Source organism: Hyaena hyaena, unplaced genomic scaffold (assembly GCF_003009895.1).
Source record: "Hyaena hyaena isolate Hyena2069 unplaced genomic scaffold, ASM300989v1 scaffold_688, whole genome shotgun sequence".
Lineage (NCBI taxonomy): Eukaryota > Metazoa > Chordata > Mammalia > Carnivora > Hyaenidae > Hyaena > Hyaena hyaena.
The window spans coordinates 898,489-926,360 of NW_024081317.1; positions in this window are offsets into that span (position 1 = coordinate 898,489).

Below are 27,872 nucleotides of genomic sequence, written 5' to 3' on the forward strand. Positions count from 1 at the left end.
ACATTAAAGGAGGGTCTAACTTTTGTGTATTTAAATTATACTAACACTAAAGGTGATAGATAGATGATAGATAGATAGATAGATAGATAGATAGATAGATAGATAGAAGGGAGGGAGGGAGGAAGGAAGGAAGGGAAGAAGGAAGAAAGAGAAAGAAAGAACTGTTCAGGTATACAGTGTAGTGACTGGACAACTGTACACCTTATGCTGTCCTCACGACAAGTGTAGCTGTCGTCTGTTACCTTACAACACTATACAATACCATTGACCATATTCCCTATATTGTACCTTTCACCTCCATGACTTACTCATTTGGTAACTGGCAGCCTATATCTCCCACTCCCCTTCACCCATTTTGCCCATTTCTTCCTGCCTTAAAACCAATAATGTGCTCTCTGTATTTATGGGTCTGTTTCTGCTTTTTTGTTTATTCATTTTATTAAAAAATTTCACATATAACTGAAATCATATGGTATTTTTTTCTGTCTGAGTTAAGTGAAATAGATCAGACAAATGAGCATACTGCCCTCCCTGTACATCCATACTCTTGCAAGTAACAAAATATCTTTCTTTTTTATGACTGAGAAATAACCCATTGTATGCATATATATACCACACCTTCCTTATCCATTCTTCTGTTGATGGATAGTTAGGTTCCCTACCTATTTTGGCTATTGTAAGTAATGCTGCAATAAGCATAGGGATGCATATATAGTTTTAAATTAGTGTTTTTGTTTCCTTTGGATTAATACCCAGAGGTGGGACTATTGGATTGTATGGTATTTCTGTTTTTCATTATTTGAAGAACCTCCATACTGTTTTCCACATGGCAGCACCAGTTTACATTTTCAGCAGTGGTGCAGAAGGATTCCTTTTTCTCCACCTCCTCAACAGCATTTACTGTTTCTTGCCTTTACGATTCTGGCCATTCTGACAGGTGTAAGATGATATATCATTGTGGTTTTGATTTGCATTTCCCTGATGATTAGTCATGTTGAACATCTTTTTGTGTGTCGGTTGTCCATCTCTATGTCTTTGGAAAAATGACAGATCCTGTTCCAATCATCTGCCCATTTTTAATCAGATCATTGGCTTTGGGGGTTGAGTTATATAAGTTCTTCATATAGTTTTGTTACTAACCCCTCATCAGATATATCATTTACAAATATCTTCTCCCATTCATTAGGTTACCTTTTTGTTGTGTTGTTTCCCTCACTGTGCAAAAGCTTTTCATTTTGGTATAGTTTTGATAGTTTATTTTTGCTTTTGTTTCACTTGCCTTAAGAGACATACTGATAAATACGTTGCTAAGACCAATGTCAAAGAGATTCCTGCCTATGTCTTATTCTAGGATTTTTATGGTTTTAGGTCTCACATTTAGTACTTAATAAATTTTGAGTTTACTTTTGCATACATGGTAAGAAAGTGGTCTAGATTCATTGTTTTGCATAGCTGTCCAGTTTTTCCCTGCACCATTTTTTTTGAAGACAATCATTTCTCCATTTCATATTCTTCTCTCCTTTGTCATAGATTAATTAATCATACAAGCATGGGTTTATTTTTGGGCTCTCTATTCTTTTGATCTATGTGTCTATTTTTGTGCTTGTACCATACTGATTTTATTATTATAGCTTTATAGTGTACCTTGAAATTTGGGGTTGTGATACCCCCAGCTTTGTTCTTCTTTCTCACGGTAAATTTGGCTATTGGGATCTTTTGTGGTTCTGTATAAATTTTAGGATTATTTGTTCTGGTTCTGTTAAAATATGCTATTGGTATTTTGATAAGGATTGCATTGAATCTGTAGATTACTTTGGGTAGTATATACACTTTGATAATTTTAATTCTTCCATTCCATAAACATAATATCTCTTTCCATTTCTTTGGCATAGTAAATATATTTGAAATAAATTGTCTCTAACTTCCTTTATCAAGATTCAAAAGTTCATATGTTTGAACAAATGAAATACAGATTTTATGGGATTTACTTGATATTAAAAGAATTGTTTTAAAGTACACTACAGAATGTCTATGACACTTGAGCCTTTGCAAAGAATGTACCTGATTATGAGAAATAGGTGCAATCAGTTCTGCTTAATCACTTATTTTGAAGAAAACAATTTATTCATTACTTTTGACATATTATTTATTATTTTTTAAATATAATTTATTGTCACATTGACTTCCATACAACACCCAGTGCTCATCCCAAGTGCCCTCCTCAGTGCCCATCACCCACTTTTCCTTCTCCCCCATGCCCATCAACCCTCAGCTTGTTTTCTGTATTTAGAAGTCTCTTATGTTTGCCACCCTCCCTCTCTGTATGTAACTTGTTTTTTCCCTTTCATTCCCCCATGGTCTTCTGTTAAGTTTCTCAAGATCCACATATGAGTGAAAACATATGGTATCTGTCCTTCTATGTCTGACTTATTTTACTTAGCATAATACCTTCCATTTCCATCCATGTTGCTGCAAATGGCCAGATTTCACTCTTTCTCATTGCCAAGTAGTATTCCACTGTATTTATAAACCACATTTTCTTTATCTGTTCATCAGTTGATGGATATTTAGGCTTTTTCCATGTTTTGGCTATTGTTGAGAGTGCTGCTATAAACATTGTGGCACATATGTCCCTATGCATCAGCATTCCTATATCCCTTGGGTAAATTCCTAGCAGTGCTAGTGCTGAGTCCTAGAGTAGTTCTATTTTTAATTTTTTGAGGAACGTCCACACTGTTTTCCAGAACGGCTGCACCAGTTTGCATTCCCACCAACAGATCAAGAGGGTTCTCATTTCTCCACATCCTTGCCAGCATCTATAGTCTTCTGATTTGTTCATTTTAGTCTCTCTGACCGGTGTGAGGTGGTATCTTAGTGTGGCTTTGATTTGGTATTTCCCTGATGATAAGTGATTTTGAGCATCTTTTCATGTGTCTCTTTGCCATCTGGATGTCTTCTTTGAAAAAGTGTCTATTCATGTCTTCTGCTGTTTCTTCCCTGGATTATTTGTTCTTCAAGTGTGGAGTTTGGTGAGATTTTTATAGATTTTGGATATTAGCCCTTTGTCTGATATGTCATTTGCAACTATCTTTTCCCATTCTGTTGGTTGCCTTTTCGTTTTGTTGATTGTTTCCTTTGAAGTGCAGAAGCTTTTCATCTTGATGAGGCCCCAATAGTTCATTTTTGCTTTTAAATCTCTTGCCTTTGGAGATGTGTCAAGTAAGAAATTGCTGCATCTGAGGTCAGAGAGGTTGTATCCTACTTTCTCCTTTAGGGTTTTGATGGTTTCCTGTCTCACATTCAGGGTTTTCATCCAGTTTGAACTTATTTTTGTGTATGGTGTAAGAAAGTGGTCTAATTTCATTCTTCTGCATGTTGCTGTCTAGGTCTTCCAGCACCATCTGTTAAAGAGGCTGTCTTTTTTCCATTGGATACTCTTTCCTGCTTTGTCAAAGATTAGTTGGCTCTACCTTTGTGGGTCCATTTGTGGATTTTCTATTCTATTCCATTGGTCTATGTGTCTGTTTTTGTGCCAATACCATACTGTCTTGATGATTACAGCTTTGTATTAGAAGCTAAAGTCTGGGATGGTGTTGCTTCCTGCTTTGGATTTCTTCAGTAGTACTTTGACTATTTGGGGTCTTTTGTGGTTGCTTATAAATTTTAGGGTTGTTTGTTTCAGATTTGAGAAGAATGCCAGTGCAATTTTGATTGGAATTGCATTGAATGTGTAGATTGCTTTGGGTAATATTGACATTTTAACAATATTTATTCTTCTAATCCATGAGCATGGAATTTTTCTCCATTTCTTTGTGTCTTCTTCAATTTCCTTCACAAGCTTTCTATAGTTTTCAGCCTACAAATCTTTTACATCTTTGGTTAGGTTTGTTCCTAGGTATTTTCTGTTTCTTGGTGCAATTGTGAATGGGATCAGTTTCTTTATTTCTCTTTCTGTTGCGTCATTATTGGTGTATAAAAATGCAACCAATTACTGTACATTGATTTTGTACTCTGCGACTTTGCTGAATTCATGGATCAGTTCTAGAAGACTTTTGGTGGAATCTGTGAGGTTTCCTTGTAGAGTATCATATCATCTCTAAAAAGTGGAAGTTTGACGTTTTCTTTGCCAATTTTCATGGTTTTTATTTCATTTTATTGTCTGATTGCTGATGCTAAGAATTCCAACACTATGTTAAACAACAGTGGGAGAGTAGACATCCCTGTGCTTTTCCTGAACTCAGGGAGAAAGCTCTTAGTTTTTACCCAATGAGGATAATATTAGCTGTGAGCTTTTCATAAATAGTTTTTATGATGTTTAAGTATGTACCTTCTATGCCGACTTTCTTGAGGGTTTTTACTAAGAAAGATGCTATATATTGTCACATGCTTTTTTTGTATCTATTGACAGGATCATATGGTTCTTCCCCTTTATTTTATTAATGTGCTATATGACATTGATTGATTTGTAAATATTAAACTAGCCCTGAAGCCCAGGAATGAATCCCACTTGATGATGGTGAATAATTCTTTATATATGCTGTTGAAATTGATTTGTTAGTATCTTGTTGAAAATTTTTGCATCCATTATCATCTGGGATATTGGCCTGTAGTTCTCCTTTTTTTGCTTGGTCTCTCTCTGGTTTGGGTATTAAAGTAATGCTGGCTTTATAGGATGAGTCCAGAAGTTATCCTTCCATTTATATTTTTTGGAACAGCTGGAGAATGATAGATATTAACCTTGCTTTAAATGTCTGGTAGAATTCCCCAGGGAAGCCATCTGGCCAAGGGCTCTTATTTGTTGGGAGATTTTTGATTACTGATTCACTTTCTTCACTGGCTATTGATCAGTTCAAATGTTCTATTTCTTCTCATTTGAGTTTTGGTAGTGTACGGGTGTTTAGGAATTTGTCCATTTCTTCCAGGTTGTCAGTTTGTTGGCATATAACTTTTCATAGTATTCCCTGGTAATTGCTTGTATTTCTGAATGATTGGTTGTAATAAATCCATTTTCATTCGTGATTTTGTCTATTTGGGTGCGCTCTCTTTTCTTTTTGAGAAAACTGGCTAGAGGTTTATCAATTTTGTTTATTTTTTCATTGATCTGTTCTACTGTGGGGTTTTTGTTTGTTTGTTTGTTTCTCTTTATTTTTGCTCTGATCTTTATTATTTCTCTTCTTCTTTTGGGTCTGGGATGTCTTTACTGTTCTGCTTCTGGTTCCTTTAGGTGTGCTGTTAGATTTTGTATTTTGTATTTTTCTTGTTTCTTGAGGTAGACCTGGATTACAATGTATATTCCTCGTAGGACTGCCTTTGCTGTATCCCAAAGGGTTTGGATTGTTGTATTTTCATTTTCATTTGTTTCCATAAATTTTTAAATTTCTTTTCTAATTGTCTGGTTGACCCATTCATTCTTTAGTAAGATGTTCTTTGATCTCCATGCTTTTGAAGGTTTCCTAGACTTTTTCCTGTGGTTGATTTCAAGTTTTACAGCATTGTGATCTGAAAGTGTGCATGGTATGATCTCAATTCCTTTATATTAATTGAGGGCTGCTTTGTGAGCCAGTATGTGATCTCTCTAGGTGAATGTACCATATGCACTTGAGAAGAAAGTATATTCTGCTGCTTTAGGATGCAGAGTTCTAATTATATCTGTAAAATCCATCTGGTCCAGTGTATCATCCAGGGCCATTGTTTCTTTACTGATTTTGTGTCTAGATGATCTGTCCATTGCTGTAAGTGGAGTATTAAAGTCCCCTGCAATTACCACATTCTTACCAATAAGATTTCTTATGTTTGTGATTGTTTTATATATTTGGGTGCTTCCAAGTTCAATGCATAGACATTTATAATTGTTAACTCTTCCTGATGGATACACCCTGTAATTATTATATAATGGCCTTCTTCATCTCCTATTACAGCCTTTAATTTAAAATCTCATTTGTCTGATATACATATGGCTACTCCAGCTTTCTTTCAACCTCCAGTAACATGATAGTTTTCTATCCCCACACTTTCAATCTTTATATTCAGTGCTATTACTGAAAGATATGAGTTTAGAGTCATTGTGTTATCTGTAGGTTTCATGCTTGTAGTGATGTCTTTGGTACTTTGTAGTCCTTGCAACATTTCACTCACAGAGTCCCCCTTAGAATCTCTTGTAAGACTGGTTTAGTGGTGATAAATTCCTTTAGTTTTTGTTTATTTGGAAAAACTTTTATCTCTCCTTTTATTCTGAATGCCAGGCTTGCTGGTTAAAGGATTCTTGACTACATATTTTTCCTGTCCATCACAGTAGATAGGTCTGCTACTACCCTTATGTGTCTGCCTTTGTATGTTAAGACCCGTTTATCCCTAGCTTCCCTCAAAATTCTCTCTTTACCCTTGTATTTTGCCAGTTTCACTATGATACGTTGTGCAGAAGATATGTTTTTTGGAGAGTGTTACTTGCATTTTGTTGTTTGGCTTTGGTTATTTTATTTCTCTACTCGTAGTGATGTTTTGGACCCTCCATCAGGTGTACTTTGATTTCTTCCTTGAAGTAGCCCTGGGAAGAAAAATAAAGAAACAAACAGAAATAAAAAACGAGCAAGCAAGCAACCAACCAACCAAACAAACAAACAAAAAACAACCCAAAAGCAAAAAACCAGAAACACCAGCTACAAGTAAAGAACAGTGTGGAGGCGGTGCTGATGGAAGACCACATACGAAGAGAGAAATGACAGGGGTGGGGAAAGAAAAAAAACACTGACCAGGCAGAGAGACTAAATGGCTTAATTCAGAGATATAGAAAGGAAAATAAGGAAGCAGGGAGAATGAAACAAAAATAAGGTTACCCAGACAGAGAAACTATATGGCTTGATTTTTCCAGAGATAGAGAGAAAGGAAAGTAAAGAAAGATGTAGAACATGCATCAAGACAGTGTGTTAAATATGCCCGCTTAAACAAACTAACAACCAGAGTAACCAGAGTAGAGGAGGGAAGATGTAAGAAGGAGAAAAGGAAGGAAGAATATATCTAAGTAACACGAATTGTCTGAGAATTAATCCAGACAATGCAGCAGTGCTGGTCTGGAGGAGGGAGCTGTCTGGTTCCTCTGCCTCTATCCTCCTCCAGTAGATATCCAGTTACCAGGTACAGAAGGGTGTGGTTTGGTGTAGGTGGGCTGATCGCTGAGGCCCCACCTTGGTAATGGTGGGGAGAAAAATGGCGACCTCTCAGACTCTTCTCCATGGATCTGGTGTCCCAAATCACTCCATTTGAGCCATCCTCACTGTGTTGTAGGCACAGATGAGGCCTACAATCTGTCTTGCTCCACCAACTCCAGTACCCCGGCGCTTGACTGGGATTCAAACTCCAGCTCCCTGTGGCCTGGTACTGGGAAAGTGCCTCTCGATGCCTCCCAGTATGTGTTCTGGCTGGTTTTGTCCTGTCCCACAGCACTTCAAGGAGGGCACCATTTTCTTCTACTGCAGACTATGCCCCTGAGCTATCCAATAGCCTGAGCTGGCTCCCCTACTCCCCAGGTGTGTGAACAGAGCAGATGGCCCCAGTTCAGAGAAAGCCCCAGAGTTAGAGATGGGATCCTTTTCCATTCTGGTCTAAGGTTTTTCTCTTGTCCAGAGACAGTCCTAGTTTCCCCAGCCACTCTTTCTCTTCCCTTTGTCTCTCTGTAGAAGGGGATCCCTGCCCTCTGTGCCCACGGGGCCCATTTTAAAGATTTCTTTTTTTTTTTTTTTTTTTTTTTATTTATTTCTAGAGAGAGAGAGTGAGCAGGGGAGGGTCAGAGAGAGAGGGAGTCACAGACTGAAACAGGCTCCAGGCTCTGAGCTGGCAGTCAGCACAGAGCCCGACGCGGGGCTCGAACCCACGAACCATGAGATCATGACCTAAGCGAAAGTCAGACGCTTAACTGACTAAGCCACCCAGGCGCCCCCCACGGGACCCATTTTATCTCTCCCAGTTTGCAGTCACCCACCTGTGGCTCGTCAGGTTGTCCCAGTGTCTCCCTGGTAGCAGCTGAGTCTCTTTTCCTCCCCAGACTCTTGGGGTTCAAAGTCCTTTGTTTGAAAGACTTGGAAAATTTGAATTCCACCAATTCTATACCATCTTGACCCCTTCCCCTTCCCCTTGACATATTAAGGGACAATTTGAACATAACATGAATTCCATATTTGCGTATGTGCTACTTTGTCTTCGAAAAACACTGTGTGAATGTATAAAACTGCATCTTATTGAATAGAGATCTATAGGAATATACACAACATAAACCTGACATACCTCAAACATCCACCAGCTACCTCAGTTCAGCACATGTGGAATGTGCTTACATATCTAGTGTTTCAATTTTCTGTCTCTTTTGAGATCATCCTTTTCCCACCATTTCAAGTTCCTAATAAGCTAATACCTGACACTCACAAGCAAACTTCAGGTTTTATTTTTTAAAGTGTAGTACCTATTAAATTTTTTAAATTATGTATTTCTTAGCTGTTTAACATGCATAAATATGCTAACACTTTTATTACTTTCCTATCTCATAAAGTTTATAAGTATTTTATTGAAACTCCATGTTTCCCATGAGTCCTACAGTTTTTATTTCATGACTTTGTATAGTTATGATAGTTTTTATGAAGAAAAATGTCATATTATAACAGATCTGATGTTTGTGTGCGAGTTCACGTGCACACTTGCATGTGTGTGTGTGTGTGAATGTTTAAAAGGACTTTCTGAAAGACTGCCCTGATTCTTTGCCCTGACACAAACCTTGTGTCATTCAAGGCTAATGCTAATAAAAAATGGTAGCTATTACCTTTCACTCATTAAGGAGCCAGAGCTCTGTAGCAGTTATATTCAAACCGTTTATAATTTACTCAGCCCAGGAACTTTGAAGTTCTATGATCCTTAAGGCCCTGTTAATGGATGAATTTTGTATTAACTTTCACCGTATATTTATAAAGTATAATTTTATTTAAAATTATTTTCTTTTCTTTAAAAAAATTTTTTTTAGGTTTCTTTGAGTGAGCAAGGGAGGAGCAGGGAGAGAAGGAGACACAGAATCTGAGGCAGGCTCCAGGCTCTGAGCTGTCAGCACAGAGCCTGATGTGGGGATTAAGCCCACAAATGGTGAGATCATGACCTGAACCAAAGTTAGATGCTTAACCAACTGAGCCATCCAAGCCCCTGAAATAATTGTATTTTTAAATTCATAAAATTAAAATTATCATAAAATGTGTACCCTTCACTAAAGTACACAATATCACTTTCTTTGTTTCCTATTTACTTTTAAATGTTCCCAATTTTTCTAATTTAATAGAAAGAGAAAACATAGTACTAACTAGGATTAACATTTTTATATATAGTTAATTTACCACTTGTGTTTCTTTTATGTTGAGCAGCATAGGCCATAAATAACCCCCTTTTTCCCATTGAATAGACATTTCAATTTTTTCTGAATTTCATGAGCCCTTTATATACAATATTACAGAGCAGTTCTTCATTGGGTTAAATAATTAGTCCTTGGACAAATGAAGTATTTCTCCAGATATTCTAATAATACCATTAATAATATTTTATAAATACACATGAACACTGTGTGAAACTTAAGCAAGGTAAACCAAAATAATCCATGCTAGGAAAGATCACACTTAGGGCATTGATAACTAAAGATAAGGAAAATGAATTTTGGAAGCATACAGAAAAAACAAAACCTTACTTTTAGGAAGATTGTAGTGCAAATAACCACAGGTTTCTTATTAGAAACCATGGGAATCAGAAAGAAGTGACACAAAAATTTAAAGTACTGAATGAAAAGGCCTTTAACCAAGAATTTTATACCTTGTTCAAATATCCTAATGCTAAAGGGGAAATCAAGACATTCTGAGATGAAGGAAAATCATTTTGTTACCTGCGGACCAACCATAAAAGAATGGACTCAATCAGACTTAATCTTTTTTTTAAAGTTTTTTTAAAAGCATTTATTCATTTTGGAGAGACAGAGACAGAATGTGAATGGGGGAGAGGCACAGAGAGAGGGAGACACAGAATCTGAAGCAGGCTCCAGGATCTGAGCTATCAGTACAGAGCCTGACACTAGTCTCGAACTCATGGAACATGAGGTTATGACCTAAGCTGAAGTCTGATGCTTAACTGACTTGAGCCACCTACACACCCTGGAAGGTAATCTCTAAACAAAATAGAAGTGATAAAACAAGGAAACTTGAAACATCAGGAAAACAAAAAGAATGCAGTGAGCAAAATTATCTTAAAGACAATAAGATGTCTTCTCCTCTGGTCTTTCTAAACTGTGTTTAACAGTTGAAGAAAAATATTTTAACTTTGTTTATCTGATGTGATTCTAAATGAATGCAGAGAAAATATTCGAGACAAGGTATAGACATGAGAGTAAAGGGGCAAAAAACTGGGGAAGTTTCTGTGCTTGATTCAAATTTGTAGTAGATTGTGATAAATTATAGGTATATATATATCATAAAACCAGCTACCAATGGGAAGGTATAAAATAAAATTGAGAAATAAAACACACAGAAAAAATAGACAACTAAAAGTAAAATGGCAGACATAAGCCCTAACATGTCAGTAATGGCACTAAATGTAGGTGGTCTAAATATACCAATTAAAAGAATACCAAAGTCAGTTTAAAAACATCACCTGGCTATATGATATCTATAAGAAAATTATTTAAAATATAATATAAGTAGATTGAAAACATAAGAAATGAGTATTTTACACTATACAAACATTGGTCAAAACAAGTGAGAGTGGCTAAATCAATATCAGACAAAATAGATCACAGAGAAAAAAATTATTACAAAAGGTGATGTATGTGTCATTCTACAGAAAAGGCCCAGCAACCCAAAATGTGTATGCACCAAATAACAGAACTGCAAAATACATAACTCTAAAAGCAGTAGAGCTAAAAGGAAAAGTAGGTAAATCCATATAATAATCAGAGATTTCAATTTCCTTTTTTCACAATTGAAAGAACAACTCCAGGGAAAATCAGCAAGGATATAGAAAAATTCAGCAAAAACATCAACCAACAGGATCTATATGAAACGCTCAACCCAACAATAGCATGTGATGTATAGTTTCTTTTCATTTGTCCATAAAACATATATGACAAATTATATGGTAGGCCATGTAACAGACTTTAACAGCTATAAAAACATTGAAATCATAGGAAATTATCCCTGACAAAAAATGAAATCAAGTAGAATTCCATAACAGAAATGTAAAACAAAAATTTCTGAACCATGGAAACTAAACAGCATACTTCTTTTTCGTTTAAAGGTGTTTTTTTTTTTTTTTAATTCTAGAGAGAGAGAGATAGAGAGAGAGACAGAATGGAATGAGAGAGGCGCAGAGAGAGTTGCTGGAGATACAGAATGCCAGGCAGGCTCCAGGCTCTGAGCTGTCAGCACATAGCCCGACGCAGGGCTTGAACTCCAGAATGGTGAGATTATGACCTGAGCCAAAGTCAGACGCTTATCGGACTGAGCCACCCAGGTGCCCCTAAACAGCACACTTGTAAATAATACATAGGTCAAAGAGTAAGTTGCAAAGAAAATTGAAACAAAACAAAAAAATGAATTAAATGAATATCAAAATGCAGTATATCGAAATTTGTTGTAACAACACTAAATGCATATATTAGAGACATAATAAAAGTCTCCTGTCAGTAATATAAAACACAAACTCAAGAACCTAGAAAAAGAAAAGCAAAATTAACCCAAAGCAAGCAGAAGGAAGGGAATAATAAGGACAAGAAAGTAACTATATGAAGTTGAAAACAGAAAAAGAATAGAGGAAATCAGTGAAAACTGATTCTTTGAAGGGAATAAAACATTAACAAGCTAAGTAAAGAACATATGCACACCAACATTAGAAATATAATATCATTTACATCTATTAAAAATATTAGGTGTAAATCTGATGAAACAGATACAGGAATTAAAAGGTGAAAACTACAAAATACTGATAAAAGTAATCAAAGACAATCTAAATAAAATGGAGAAACACTGTGTTGATAGATTGAAAGCATCAACATAGGAAAGATGTCACTTTTTCAAAAAGATATGTATCAGGTAATAGAATTCCTGTCAAAATCCCAGCAAGATTTTTGTAGATACAGACAACATGACTTAAAATTTGTATGAAAAGACAAATGAACAAAACCATTGTGTAAAAGAAGAATAAAGTGGGAGGAATCAGTTTACTCAGTGTCAAGACTTATTAACCCTATTGGTTTGGTCTTTGCAGAGCAGTAGACACATAGATCAATGGAATCAAATAGAAAACCTGGAGTCTTAATCACCTTCACACATCCAACTGATCTTAGTCAGATGTGCAGAGCAGTTTGAATGAGAAAAGACAGCCTTTTCAACAAATGCAAATGATGCTAGAAAAATAGAACATTCACAGACCAAAAAAAAAAAAAAAAAGGAGTCTCCACCTAAGTCTTACACTACAAAAATTAACTCACAATGTAAATGTAAAGTGATAAAACTTTTAGAAGACATGTAAGAGAAATTCTTGGGGATCTAGAATTACACAAAGAGTTCTGAGACTTGATACCAAATCATGATCCATAAAAGATAAAATAGATAAAAACTTTTTTTCTCAAAAGTTCTTGTTAATTATCAAAAGAAAACTTATAGATGGGAAGAAAATACTTATGAATCACATATCAAATGATGTAATAGTATGTAGAAAATACAGAGAATACTCAAGACACATCTCAAATAGCATAGAATGCAATTGAAAATGAGCATAAGATATGAAAAAACATTTCACAGAGTATATGATATATATAATAAATGAGCACATGGAAGGATGTTTGCTATCAGCCATTAGAGACATGCAAATTAAAGTCATAATATCACTACACAACTATGTAAATAGCTAAAATTTATATAAGTGGATGGTAGATGATAGATAGATAACGAAATACTGATAAATATGCAGGGAAAATGAATCACTCTTACATGGCTAGTGAGAATTTTAAAAAGGAAAGCCCCTCAGGAAAGTAGTTTGGCAGTTTCTTATGTAAACGTAATACTACTATATAACTCGCCATTTATTCTGGAGGAATGAAGGCTTTTTTCATTTAGAAGTGTGTATGGGAATGTTCATAGCAGCTTTATTCATAATGGCCCCAAACAGGAAGCAACCTATTCTTCATCTGATGAGTGGCTAAACAAACTGGTACATCCACAAACTTGGAGTACTACTCTATAGTATGAATTGTACTAAATGAAAAAAAGCTGATCCCACAAGGTGAAATACTGTAGGATTCCATTTATATAGTATTTTTGAAGTGACAGAATTATAGAAATGAAGAACAGGTAAGTGGCTGCTGTGACAGAAGTGGGGGTGTCTATAAAAAGGCAAAATGCAGCCTCCTTCTAGCGATGGAAATGCGCTGTATGCTGACTATATCAGCACCAGGATCCTGATTGTGATAATGCAGTCTAGTTTTTTAACATGTTACCACTGGGGGAAATGTGTAAAGGATACACAAGAGCTCTCTGTATTCATTCTTAGAACTGCATATGAATGATCTAAAAAAAAAGAAGTTTAAATAAGAAAAACATTAAAATCCAGAGTTTCTCAGTAACACTTTTCCATGTTTATCCCCTACATTTAAATTTTTATTAGTTATAATTAGACTTCATGAGTGTGTGATACACGGGATCCCACACTGAGAAGTCTCCATGTTTGGCTTAGTGCTCTGTGGCTCCATTGTGAATTTCTTAAGAATATTTGAACAATGTGTGCACATTTTTATTACCATGGGCTGCACAAGTTATGTCACCAGTTTGGTGGCAAGTAACAAAGTTTGCAGATAGCTGTCTTTTTCTATCAGGGTTAGAAAATTTAGCTATTAGAGATACAAGCTCAAAATCATATATATAATTGAGCCTGGGTGGTTCAGTAGGTTAAGTGTTCAACTTCGGCTCAGGTCATGATCTCACAATTTGTGAGTTGGAGCCCTGCATAGGGCTCTGTGCTGACAGCTCAGAGCCTGGAGCCTGCCTCAGATTCTGTGTGTCCCTCTCTATCTGCCCCTCCCCCCCTTACACTCTGTCTCTCTCAAAAATAAGCAAACATTGAAAAAAAATATCTATTTTAAATAGTTAACCCTCTCCAACATCATCTATATCTGTTTGACCCCAAAGTTTCAAAAGCTGTTGTTTAACCAGATTTGCAGTACATTTTCTGACCTTTCACAATAAAATGTGATTTCTTTTCCTTTTTTTTTTTCTTTTTTTGGTCTTCTAAGTAGTTTGCTTATTATGCAAAGAATAGTGAAAAAAATCAAAGGTACTGTTCAGATTAAAAATTTTCCAAAATGTACCATGCCTATTTATCATACCATGAAGGAGTATCATAAATCAAAAAAAAATGTGTTTGTTAGGAAAATGAACAAGAAATGTAGTCAAAAAAGAAGTTGCATTTGCATAATTTTCAAAGGTCAACCTAATACAACATGAACCTTGAACTTTAAAAATTTGGCCAAACTGCAGGTACTGAATTTAACTAAAGTAACAGGTTTTTTTTTTCCTATCTCTCTTCTCTTCCCTCCATTCCCCTCTGCTTACCTTCCCTCTCTCCCTCCCTATCTCTCTCTTTCTTTATTTCCTTCTTCACCTCACCTTTTGTATGCCCTTCATTCTATTACAGTATCAGTGTCATATATGTTTATATATTCTAGAAAAAAAACCTGTGAAAGACCCAGGTTTTTGTCCCCTTTGCTTCATGCTTAGGGAAGTAAAATCCAAAGAAGTCTCATGTTTTTATTAAAACATTGTATTACATTTGAATAAGACCTAGGGTAAGAGTTGTTATATTCTTTAAAAACTTCTAAATGCCCCTGTTACCAAAAGTTGTTTGTAGAAACCAATTTTTGTGGAGAGCAAGGATATTTAGAGATTGAGGGGTATGTGGGTGTATAAAGATTTTTTTTTAATTTTTAATGTTTTATTTATTTCTAGGAGAGAGAGAGGCAGCGTGAGCAGGGGAGGGTCAGAGAGAGAGGGAGTCACAGACTGAAACAGGCTCCAGGCTCTGAGCTGGCAGTCAGCACAGAGCCCAACGCGGGGCTCGAACCCACGAACCGCGAGACCATGACCTAAGCGAAAGTCGGACGACTAAGCCACCCAGGCGCCCCTGGGCGTATAAAGAATTAAACCTTTTAAATTCTTTTTATGTTATTTGGTGATTTTCACTACATTTTACTACATTATGCTTGACGGTTTATTAAGATGTTTAATTATTCAGGATTGTGTAGGTTCCCAGTGAGAGCAACACTCCTTAACTAGTTCAGTATTCTAAACCTGGTTGCATATTTGAATTACTAGGGGAGCTTCCCAAGTCACAGTGCCTTAAAAAAATATTTGAAAGCTAATTCCAGGTGGTTTTGATGCAAAACAACCATTGATTTAGCTTAGGAAATTAATTGTATTTCATGCCATAATGATGAAAATGTCCAGGCGATGGTCCATTTGATTTCAGGCCTAATGAGATCCAGTCCTTCAGTCATGATGTTAGAATGTTTTATCTTTATGATTCATTTCTCTCTGCATGTTGACTACATTCTGTTTTATAAACAATTTTCTGCATGTGGTGAGAGAAGGTGACCAGTTATCTTTCTTGCTTTAGTGGCTCTGAATCTAAGAATGCTCATGGCCTGTAAAGTCAGATTAGGTGACATGACTGTATACAGGGCAGAGTCAATGCCATGAATTACACAAAATGGGAGAGAGGACATTTTTCCAGAGGCAGGGACCCTGGGCATATCTGTTCATTTATTCAATCACTTAGTAGTCAGTCAATCTTAGAAGTAGATTCTCTCCAGAGAAAATTAACAACCTACATCTTAAAGACTGTGCTACAAAGAAAGTAAAAGCTGTTTCTTAATCTATTTTTACTATTTTTTTGCATTCTCCCAATTACATTCTGAACAGAACGTTTGCTTTTCTTAAATGGATTTTTTTAAATACTTAGCACAATCTTCTCAGATCTTAAGGCATATCTCTCTGGTTAATTATGTTTCTCATGTGAAAGAAAAAATAACTACAAATATAAAGTAGCAATTTTCTATTGAGAGTTAGTGTCAAGTTCTTTGCTTAATACTCAGAAAGCGTTATCTCATTTAACTGTGTATATATTGGGTTCTTAGAACTGGTATAACAAACTACCACAAACTGAGGCACTTAAAACAAGAGAAATTGGTTGTATCATGTTTCTGGAAGCTTTAAATGCAAAATAAAGGTGTTTGTGGGGCAATGGTTCTTCTGAAATTCTTGGGGAACACCTTTTGGGGTCTTTATAGCTTTTGAATGAAGCTGTGCAAACCTTGGCATTTCTTGAAGTGGTGTAACTCCAATATCTACCATCAGCATCTCCTGACATTCAGCCTGTGTGTCTTTGTCTACTTACAGCCACTTTTTTTTTTTTTTTTTTTTTTAGAGGCACACCAATCATTTCGGGCTAGGAATCTTCCCTACTGCAGCATGACTTTATCTTAACTAATTACATCTATAGCAACCATGTTTCCAAATAAGGTCACATAATATAGTACTGTGGGTTAGGACTTCAAAATAACCTTTTTTTGAGAAGACAAAATTCAGCCAATAAAACTGTATGAAATTGCTTTTACTCACATTTTTCAGATGAAGAAATGTGTATATGTTGACTCACTTGCATAGTATTGCAAGTAACAGAGCCTGTCTTTTAAAAAAATTCCATCTCTAGTATTCCAAGCAAAGATGAGTTATAAACTTCATTTTCTGCAGCTGATAACATTGTCCATTGCTTGAGTGTGTGTCACTTCCTAATATAAGTATGAGAAAAACCTACCAAACAAGAATAAATCCATAGCAAAAGAGGTGACTGCTCTTTAGAACCTCCCACACTGCATTCTACAGAGCAGATAATAGGCATTTGTCAAATGAATGTTAGCTAATTGCAATATGAAATGTCACATAGATGTTTCCAGCATGTATACAGTTCACTACTGATATACGACCATTCACAATTCATTTGTCCATGTAAAATACGACCAAGGCTTATAAAAATTATCCTAAAAACTTGGAACTATAAGGAGTTTTTCACATTGCCTTACTTTATAAAATTATAAGATGAGTCTGATGCAGTTTCCGTTTAGAAAGAAGTTTCTCACATCAAAAATTAGAAATAGGAAAAAACATTATTAGTGTTATTTGACCAATTGTCAAAATAAAGTGGAAGTTGCTAACCCTAAGTATATCTCTGTTAATTTATCCATATGTGGATGAAAAAATAAGCTAAACAAAATTCTATCTATTTTAGAATTTTTCAGGGATTTGTTTTGCCCTATCTTTTAGACATATGAGGAAGATTTTTAAACTAAGTATGTGTTTTCATTTTAAATTAACAAGATAAAAAAACAAACTGAATCATCAGATTTTTTTTTATCAGGGGTTCTCTTTACCACTGAAAAGTCACTATGTGGCTTTGAGCAAATTTCTTGAATAACAGAATAGACATTTATGCTGAAAAATAGCTGAAACTGAAAACTCTAGTGTGCATCATGGTAGGACAGCTAATGTCATTCAGCAGATGTGCAGGTGTTTACTCTAGTTCTTTACTGAGAGCAACTCGAGAAACACAGATGCAACTTCAAATACCTAGAAACCAGTTCGGATAAGATACATGAGTGGATTCAATGGATGGGGGAGTAGAAATGTGGGAATATGAGAACATGGGGCATATGGGGGGAAATGGGATGATCTAAAGAGTAAGTTCCTTCTCATGGCGTTCAAAACCTTTTTTTTTCTTTTTCCTAACCTCTAAAATATTGTGTTAGCCAATCAAAGCAGCTTTGAGGTCCTATTTAGATCCTATCAGTAAGCAGTGTGAGCTGTCTCATCTACAGAAGAAATGCTGCAATATGTAATTACAGAAACAAAACTCAACTGTAAACACACGTAAGAAGAGTTAGTTGACTGAATAGCAGGACCTGAAACACAATCATCAAATAGCATCACATCTAACAATACATTCAGTCATACAGTTAATATGCAGATTTGATTACATGTTTATTTGAGACCAATTTTTCAGGTAAAGAGCTACGACTGCACAGTGATTTGCCTCTGTACATTCACAATGCAGAACAGGTAGGTGTTATGCAATCCATTCTACCAGTGGGATCTTTTCATTATTTCATTCTTTCCCTAAAGAAAGAACCGCTTATAACAATGGAAATAGGCCAAAATTGATAAGATTGGCTGTTTTATTTTACTATTCATGAGCAGTCGTTGCATGGAAGCAGACTTAACAAAATAGTGAGGTTTTCTCATTTTTTCTTTATATGCTATGAGGGAAATTATATCTTATTCTTCAGAATATAGAAGTGTATATTCTCCACATGACATCAAATCTTTCATACCACAAAGTAATGAAAAATAGGAATAGGCTATTAAGAAGAAGATATTTACTTATCCTTCACTTACACTTGCCTTTTCTCATTTCCAAGAGCAAAATATTAGGGCAAAATAATTTAAATTTTCTTAAAACAATTTTATGGAAGTTACCCATTATATTTTTAGAGTAAAATCTGTCTATCTCTTCTCACCTACTTCCATATACTTACACATTTACACCTCTCATTGATTTTATTTTTTAATGTTAAATGAAAAAACATTTTTTAAAAAGCTTACCTAGCCTCCTATTTATTAATGCTTTCCAGAAAGTGTGTTACTTACCATGGTCTGTAACATGGTCTTAGTTACTTACCATGTCTCTGTCGCTCTGATAGCCATTATAGTAATTGGTGGAGGGGTGCCTGGGCGACTCAGCAGGTTAAGCATCCGACTTCAGGTCAGGTTATGATCTCACTGTTCATGGATTCGAGCCCTGCGTGGGGCTCTGTGCTGACAGCTAGCTCAGAGCCTGGAGCCTGTTTCAGATTCTGTGTATCCCTCTCTCTCTGACTCTCCCCTGTTCATTCTCTCTCTCTCTCTCTCTCTCTCTCTCTCAGAAATAAAGAAAACATTTAAAAAATTATAGTAACTGGGGAAAGGAAAATTAGGAAGGGCTCCTGCCATTGTTTGGCTCATCAAAGAATGCTTTGTAATACAGCCCTGATATTAGGTAGAAGATAGATACAGTAAATGAGTAAATCTGAAGATCTCATTGGCTTTATTGCATGATTCATGGAATCAACATCCTATCTAGCAAGTGGTGGTGGGGGGGGCTCTAAGTGTAAGGACACAAGTCTAAACCAAACTGACTCCATGACAGGCTTTAAGTTTCCCCTCTAAACTAGAAGGCCTAAGTTTCAGCTTCCCCAAAACTGTCAGGCAGTTACACATTGCCCAAGGCAGGAGAAACCACCCTTGCAACACTCAATCAGGAAAGGCCAGCGACCACCCTCCACATTACTGAGGGAGAGGCCTATAGATAGAAACTATAGATAGGACCCTGTTACCTAATGTTAAAGTTAACCCGTTAGTCGCTGAACAAGACCCTCGGCTCGATCTGTGATTGGTTGAATTTAAAGGTACTCTAAACGTTGTAATTGGAGCCCGCCAAAAGTAATGAATACTCTAGACAATGTGTATAGTTAAACCCGCTGTCAATAATGTTGAATAATTATGATTGGATCACTGTTTCCATGCCACAACTTCTGTAACTCCCCCATCACAAAACACATAAAAACCCTACTCTGACTTTGATAAAGGATCACAGCACAGATCAACAGCAATGGTAAAGTCTGAGAGCCAAAGCTCGAGCCCGTAATAAAGCCCTTTGCCTTTGCATGCGTGACTCGGTCTCCCCGGTGGTCTCTGGTCGTTGAGGATACTGCGATCTGGGTATAACATAAGTATCTGTAAAAAACAAGGTTGTTACAGAAAGGAGGATAGGGAAAGATATTATTAGTGAAGGAAAAAAAAGGATTGTTTCAGGCAAGGGTCACCTTCCCTAGGGAAAAAGACAGAGTTCTTATCATGCAAATTACCTCATTTCCTATGGGGGATGGAGAAGGTCCATGAATCAGATTACCTCACTGATACAGAACAGAAATTCCAGATTAATTGGCATAAAATTCCACTCACTGAAATTAAGATAGGTGTGCTGTCTTGGAGACAGTGACTCCACTTTGGACCTGTAATGTTCTTTTTAACAATTCCAAGGAAATAAAAGCACTTTTCTAAAATAAAAGGAGATGCTCGGGATGGTTAACTGCTCAGGCCATGTGAAAAGAAAGCAACATTGAGGAAAAGATTTAAACAAAAAAATGACAGACTGTGAGAAGAGAAGAGAGAGGAAGGCAGGGTAAGGCAGGGAAGGGAAGGGGTTCACAAAAAACACAAGCTATGTGTGTGTGGAGGAGAAGACAGGTTGTCCCTGAGGGATGCTCTCCACACCTGGCCAAGCCTTAAACAGTAAACTCTGTATCTTTCTTTGGTGCATAAAAATATGTTAACTAGATCCTTGTCACTCAAAGTGTGATTTGTAAACAATCAGCATTAGTGTCACCTTGGAGCTTGTTAGAAATACACACTCTTGGGCCCTACCCCATATTTATTGAATTGAAGTCTGCATTTTAAGATGCCAGGTGATCCTTGTACAGATTAAATTGGAGAAACCTTGAGCTAGAGAGAGAACTCTATAGAGAGCTAGCCTACAGGGTCTAAATATAGACTATTTGGCCGAAGACACAGTACTGCTGACTCTCTTCCCTGTTTTATTCTCTGTCAATATATTGACGGTGGACAAAAAGACAGAACCTTGAAGCCTGGATTATAGCAGTTCTACATAAAGAGCACATGGAAGGAAGCTGGTACAGAGGAAAGGAAAACTGGCAGCTCTTAAACTTTCACCTCTCTTCACAATTCTTAAAAATTTAGAAAACTGTTCTTCAAAACCCATTTTCTCTCTGGCAGTTGAATCTTTGTAGTCCAACTTTTGAGAGGAACTGAAAAACTCCCTCCTGCAGGATTGAGCTGTGCTGGCTGACAGGCTCTTAGCCCTGCCATCCGAACCCATCTCTTTGGCTAGTCTGCTCCCCCATCAACTTGATCAGAGGGGCCTCAAAACTGTGCAAAACAGCCCGTGACTTGACACTGACCATCAAATCTTTAAAGACACTCAATTTATTATTGCCCTTCCACATGGAATTTGCATTTCTAAAGTAGCGCTAGGACAGCATTGAATATAACCAAGACTTTTCTTCCCAGAAGCAAAAGTATATTCTGAAAATGTATTGAGGAGGCTGTTCGTGTTTCTTGAGATCATAATATTTTGTGCCGCTGTCTGCCCTGTTGAATACATTTTCAATTCTCAGAGGATTTTGTTTTTATCTTATATCCAGAGTTTCCCCTAACACGCAAAAAGTACATTCAAACCCACCTGTCCCCTTTACTTGGATTAATTTAATAATCAATTGAATGACACGAACATGTAGTATCTATTTTAAATCTGTGTAGGGAGACAGTACGATTGGGCAGAGCTAATCTTTTGAAAGCAAAATGAAGTTTTCAGTTTGAAATTGATTAGATTGCTAGGAGATTAAGCCTCTGTTGGTAATGCTCTGCAGCTTGGAGCAGTTAGAAAGAAGGGGATTTGAGTTTCTGCTTTGTAAACAAATATGTGAGGTTTTAAAAGGATTTGCTTTTTCTTTGGGGAGTCGCCATTGTACTTGGTGATTGTCAAGCTCTGGCATTTTATTGCTTGGAAGGATAGCAAGATGGACCTTAGATCTTTTCCTCACATTTTCAACATCTTGTAAAAAATGAATTGATTCTTTGGCTTTAGTGGCATGTAATGACTAAAGGAACTCAAGAAAAAGGACAAGGAAGAGTGAAATAAGAATGAAAATGTAGGCAGTGTTGTATAAGATACTAAGCAGACATAATAGTGGAAGGATGATGTATATACCCTTGCACAAAAGGAATATTCCATATTTAATTTTTTTAATGTTTGGAATAGTTTTTATGTTTATTTATTTTGAGGGGAGGGCATGAGCAGGGGAGGGGCAGAGAGAAGGAGAGAGAGCATTCCAAGCAGGCTCTGTGCAGTCAGCACAGAGCCCATTGCAGGGCTTGATTCCACAAACCACAAGATCATGACCTGAGCTAAAATCCAGAGTGGGGTGCTTAACTGACTGAGCCACCTTGTTAGGCCACTTGTGGAACCGTTTTAGATTTATAGAAAAATTACAGAGATCATACAGAGAGTTCTTCTCCCCCATTCTGTTTCCCCTATTATTAACATCCTACATTAGAATGACACTTTTGTTACAATTAATAAAATAGTATTGGTACATTATTAGTAATTAAAGGCTATAGTTTATTCATATTTCATTAGTTTTAACCTAGAGTCCTTTTTCTCTTTCAGGATATGTTATATTTTGTTGTTGGGGAGTAAGAATTCCTGTTTCCTCAAAGGTCCTTCTAGTTGGACAAAGAATCAGATTGTCATGAGGCAGATTAACAAGAAAAAAGGAAATTTAATAGGTGTGTGTATGGAGAATCCACATAGTCATGGAAATTCCAAAGATAGGCAAAATGAGGTATATATGTCATCCCAAACTAAGGAGAAGTGGGTAACAGTCTGGGATTTCAGAGGAAAGGAATATACTTCACAGGGTGATAAAAGCAGATGTTCTTCACCTTCTTGAGGTGTAGGAGGAAAGTATCTACATAAATCATTTAACATTTTTCTATACAGGAAATGTGTTTATTCTCCTTATTGATTGATTGATATATTAAATATAATTAAATCTCCACTTACTCCACTTCATTATGTATTCAGGAATCTTTGTTATAATTTGGATTATAATGTTAAATCATTTTGGCTTTGACTATTGGTGATACTTTAGATACTTTAGATGGCTCCCGGAATACTCCATTTTTAAAACCACAATACACCATTCTTAGAAGCACAATGAAAAAGAGATGAGAAACTATGACTGGTTTCTAAGCTATAATATGTAGTTAAAAAGAGCCCAGTATCTACAGACAAAAGTCTAGTTTAGAGTTTCTGGTTGACTAAGCTTTGCCAATCACTAGCAGTAGAATCATGCCTCACATTATTTGTGCGTGCACTGGAAATACTATTAATGCCAGGCTGTACTTAAAACTGAAATTAAATAATACTTCACCCTCTTGTTAAATTACAAAGTGAGTCATTGTTAAAACACACTAAGTGGGAAGTCACTATGCATATGTGATATTTTAGAATCATATCCAAAGATTAGTAAGCATGGTTTACCAAGAATTGACTACAGATCTCAACATTGCTAGGATTGCTGATAGAAATGCAATATAAAGAATAAGAATTGAATGAGTCAATAGACAGGGAGTATTTCAGATACCTTAGAATCATGTTAGGCATGGGGAGAAGCAGTTCAGATTAGTAAAGCTCAAAAGATCCTACTGACAGATCTTAAGAGCTAAAGTTGCTAGGAACCTTTGATGTAAGAACATTATAACTGAGGGGAAAATAAAAATAAAATAAAAATACCTAGGGAGAAGCTTTTATTGATTTATGGTATTCCTCATAGGGCACGCGTAGGTGGGTAAGAGGTTATAAATTTCCGTTATATATTTAATATAATTCAATAGAATTCAACAGAAGAATTTTCTTTTTTAGTTTATGAATATCAAACATTTATTAGAGTATAACATTCCTTTGTTAAATTCAGTATTTAATTTGGAATTAAATTATACTAAACAGTAGGGTGCCATATTATGGAGCAAGTATTTTCCGTAAGTTGAGTCATTGCTTATTAAACCTGAAATTAATCAGCAAGTCATTGTCACTGGAACTTTTGGTCTCTACCAGTGTTAACTTGGAGTTGGGCATGATGTGCATCCAAAGGAGGCTACAGCATTTCTTAAGGCATTTTGTGAATAAGTTATTTATACAAATTTGGAACAGGTTTTCACCATAGTAAATTTACAGTAACTCTAGAAAAGTCATTCAGGTTACCCTTTGCCCCAGACTGCCTGATGTCTACTGTAGTGCCACGTTTATTTCATTCGAGGACTCATTAGTTCTTTGTAAGTAAGGATGGAATAGTAATTAACAATGAGATCAATGATACTGTGATTTAGCTTTACATGGGCATCTACCAGAAATACACGTTTAGTTCCTTTTATCATTTCCTGTCTATGTACAGCCCCTTCATCTACAGTTTGTGTCTACTGGTAGTGGGGTGACAATAAAAACAATAATTATTAATTGCATGCCTTCAGGTACTGTTCCAGTTATATCCAGTATACCCATCTAGTCAAAATTTTTATGAGTAACTCTTGCTCAGTAGCAATTTTCAGTTTATAAAGATGTTTCATGTGTTTTGCAGATGTGAATCTCAGCCCATGCACACTGATGTGCAGAAAGCGAACAAGCAAGCAAAACAGTGACATACTTTTTTATACTTCTCATATCTAAATCCCATCAAGAATTTGGAAAATTTAACCTCAGTTTTTTTCAGGGTTTCTCCAAATTTAAAAACCATGTTGTGGATATGTATGGAATCTTACATAGTGCCAAGATGAACCAGGAGCTCTGTTCAATAAGTCATTTGCACCAATTAATAATGAGAAGCAACATCAGGGCTTCTGGTTCTCTGAGTTGCCTATAGCCTCTGCCTTTATCTATCTTTATGCACTATGTACCCTTTTTGTTAGGTCTTCATGCCTTTTCTGAATCTCTTCTCTGGACCTACTATTATGTGCTTTCAACATTTCCCACCAGTTTTGCTATATCTCTATTCAGAAACAAGCACTTTGTTTATGCCCTGTGCATTGCCTCTCTGTTTGGTAAGGCTTAGAAAGAGCCAGAAAATCATTTGGGTTATGTCAGATTTGTTCTCAGCTATATCCATCTACTAAACCAGAAAGCACAAGCTCATTGAGTGGACAAGTGCAGTATACAAAGAGAGAAAAATATGATATATATGTAAAAATATAATTCCACCATAGATAGCTATATAGTCCTTTCCATTTTATCATCTTGCATTTTTAAAATTCATTCAATATTCCACAAATGTTTATAAAAGCCTGCTGAAATAAAAGTATGATATTAGGCACTATAGACTAGAAGTAGGATCATGTGGTTATTTTGATGAATATAGGTTGGATAGATCTATATATAGATCCATTTCATTTTATAGATTGGAAATTGAGATTTAGAATCATTAAGGGTTTTAACTATGAGCATAAAGATAGTTAGTGACAATCAGGATTCTTAGTCTAGTCCAGAACTCCTTAAACTCTATCTGGTCTCTTTGATTCTGAACAAAACGTACGTCTGAACTTCAAGGAAATTTGATGGTTGTTTAAAGAGATGAAAAGTTATTAGTAATACCTACTAGTATTACTACAACTACTTACTAGATACTACTACTACTACCACTACTACTACTACTACTAAATCTAGTTGTTAGGAATAATCTACTAGATTTTGCTGTCACGGACAAGACATAAACGTGAGGATGAGTCATGAATCCCTTCTGCTGGAGGGATCAAGAGCACAATCAAAGAGGAAGTGGAATGTGATCTGGGACTGATGACTGTTTAGGATTTCACTGAGTAGGAATCTCATCTGTGGACCCTCAGAGCAGAAGAAAGGACATGAGCAAGAAATTTCACAAAACCATTCTGGTGATTGGAAGAGTCTATCAACATAAGTGGAATAGAGAAGGAAATGATGTGCTTCAGCTCTGGGTGGACATGGAAAAGGAAAGCAAGATTAAGGCTAGTAGTTACAGTGAGGCACGTGTAACCTGAAGGCATCAAGGAGAAAGGAGTTGTCATTGTCTCTAGGTACTTGCAGCAGTTCCGTGCTGGTTTCTAGTTGAATTTGGATATCTAGGGTAAATGCTTTGTTTGTCTTGCCTCTTTCTTGTTAAACCTTTCTTTCATCTTTTTAGGGCCTCTCTGTTTATACTCATTCCTCCTGACATACTCTTCATCTCCTGAAGGCTTTGAGACACATTTTTCCATCTGTCAATATAGTGGAAAGAAACACAAAGAGAGGATTTCTCATGAATTACTTTCCTCTCTAGGGATGGAAGGGGAGACTTAAGACTGATGACATCTTTCAGAGAGATATTGTCCCAAGTATATTTCCTCTTTTGGAAGGAAAAATCCTGAATATATTAAGTAAAATCAGAAACTGAGATCCTTTTTCTGTTAACCTGATTAATGCTCTTTTTCAAAATTACAAATGAAATGTGTTTAGTTTTTGAACATGTGCTACTTTTACATACACCCTGCTCTTATTTTCTCCTTTTTGTTTTTGTTCTTTTGCAAAACCAAAATACTAGAATTTGAAACCTCCATGAGAGAAGGTACTTTATCTACATTGTTCACTGGTCTATCCCAGGGGCCAGAAATATACCTTGCATACAACTCAAATAATAAACTGTTTTTTTTAATGTTTAGTTTTGAGAGAGAGAGAGAGAGAGAGAGAGAGAGAATGTGTGAAAGAATGAGAGGAGGAGGGGCCAAGAGGGACAGAGACACAGAATCTGAAACAGGCTCCAGGGTCTGAGATGTGGGCACAGAGCCCAGCATGGGCCTCGAACCCACAAACTGTGAGATCATGACCTAAGCTGAAGTCTGACACTTAACCAACTGAGCCACCCAGGAGCTCCAAGCTGGTTATTCTTAGCTCAGTCAGCATTGTATTTAATGCTCTTTTTCAAATGTCTAAGTCTTATTCTGTAATCAGTTGTTTAGTCAAGAGATGCATAAATTAATTAAATTATATAATCCTAATGGCCTATCTAAGATTAAATAACAAAACCATAATTGTGCTCCATTAGAGGTACTTTAATATAACAACAGCATATTAACATGTTTGTTTAGATTGTTATCGGTAACTCTGGAAGCCAGTTAAATGAGGAAGCAAAACATGGTATTTGATGGCTGTACAAGTCTTTTTATTGTTTCAAATACACTCTAACACCAGGCACATCATTTAGATTTTATGACAAGATGCAATAACCAGCCACCTGTGAAGATAAAATAAAGTTTTTTCAAATAAAATTTTTTTCTAGCAAGCTTTATTTCGTTTGTGGTCTTGTCACACTAGCCATGGATGCCACACATCAGATATGATGACGAGGATATCTTTAGGATAGAATTTTGCAAGGGAAACTGTATCCCAAAGGAAAGAACTTATGCCAAACCAGAAAAGGATTTATTATGAACCATACTGACTAATCTGAATCTTTTATATCAGGACTGGCGTTAGAGACGACTATGAGAAAATAACACAATTAAATGATCCATCAGAAGTAGTCTAAATTGAATAAATAATAATCAAAGCCAATTGTTTCTGTTAGTTGAAAATTTTCAGGTAAAATTGATGCTTAGTCAAATTAATTAAATGATGAATTTCTTAAGGCACAATCCACACTGGTTACAAATTCACTGGTTGTAGTGGGGTCAATAACAAAATAGTGCTCACTGTAACCATAATTTCTTTCCCACCAATTTTTCGTCCCAGAAACAAAGTCTTCTGATTTTAGGGTTTATGAGTGTTACCTCCATAAACAGTTGGACAAACAGGATATTCTTTTCTTTTTAGTCATGTGTCTGAAAATAACTTTGTCTTCCTTCTTACCTCCCTTCCTTGACCTTTTGTTTCCTTCTCAGTCCTCCCAAAAGTAGTTATCAGTCCATTGCCTTTGTGCATACAGAATAGGTGATGAGCAATCTAATATTATTTTCATTAGTAATAAACTTGATTTTCTTCTCTCAGGATACTTGTGGGAGTACTTTCTATTTTTACTGTGTAGAAATTTCAAAACAATATGTCTGGGTTCGTTATCTTCTTTTATTCTTTATGTCTTCTGT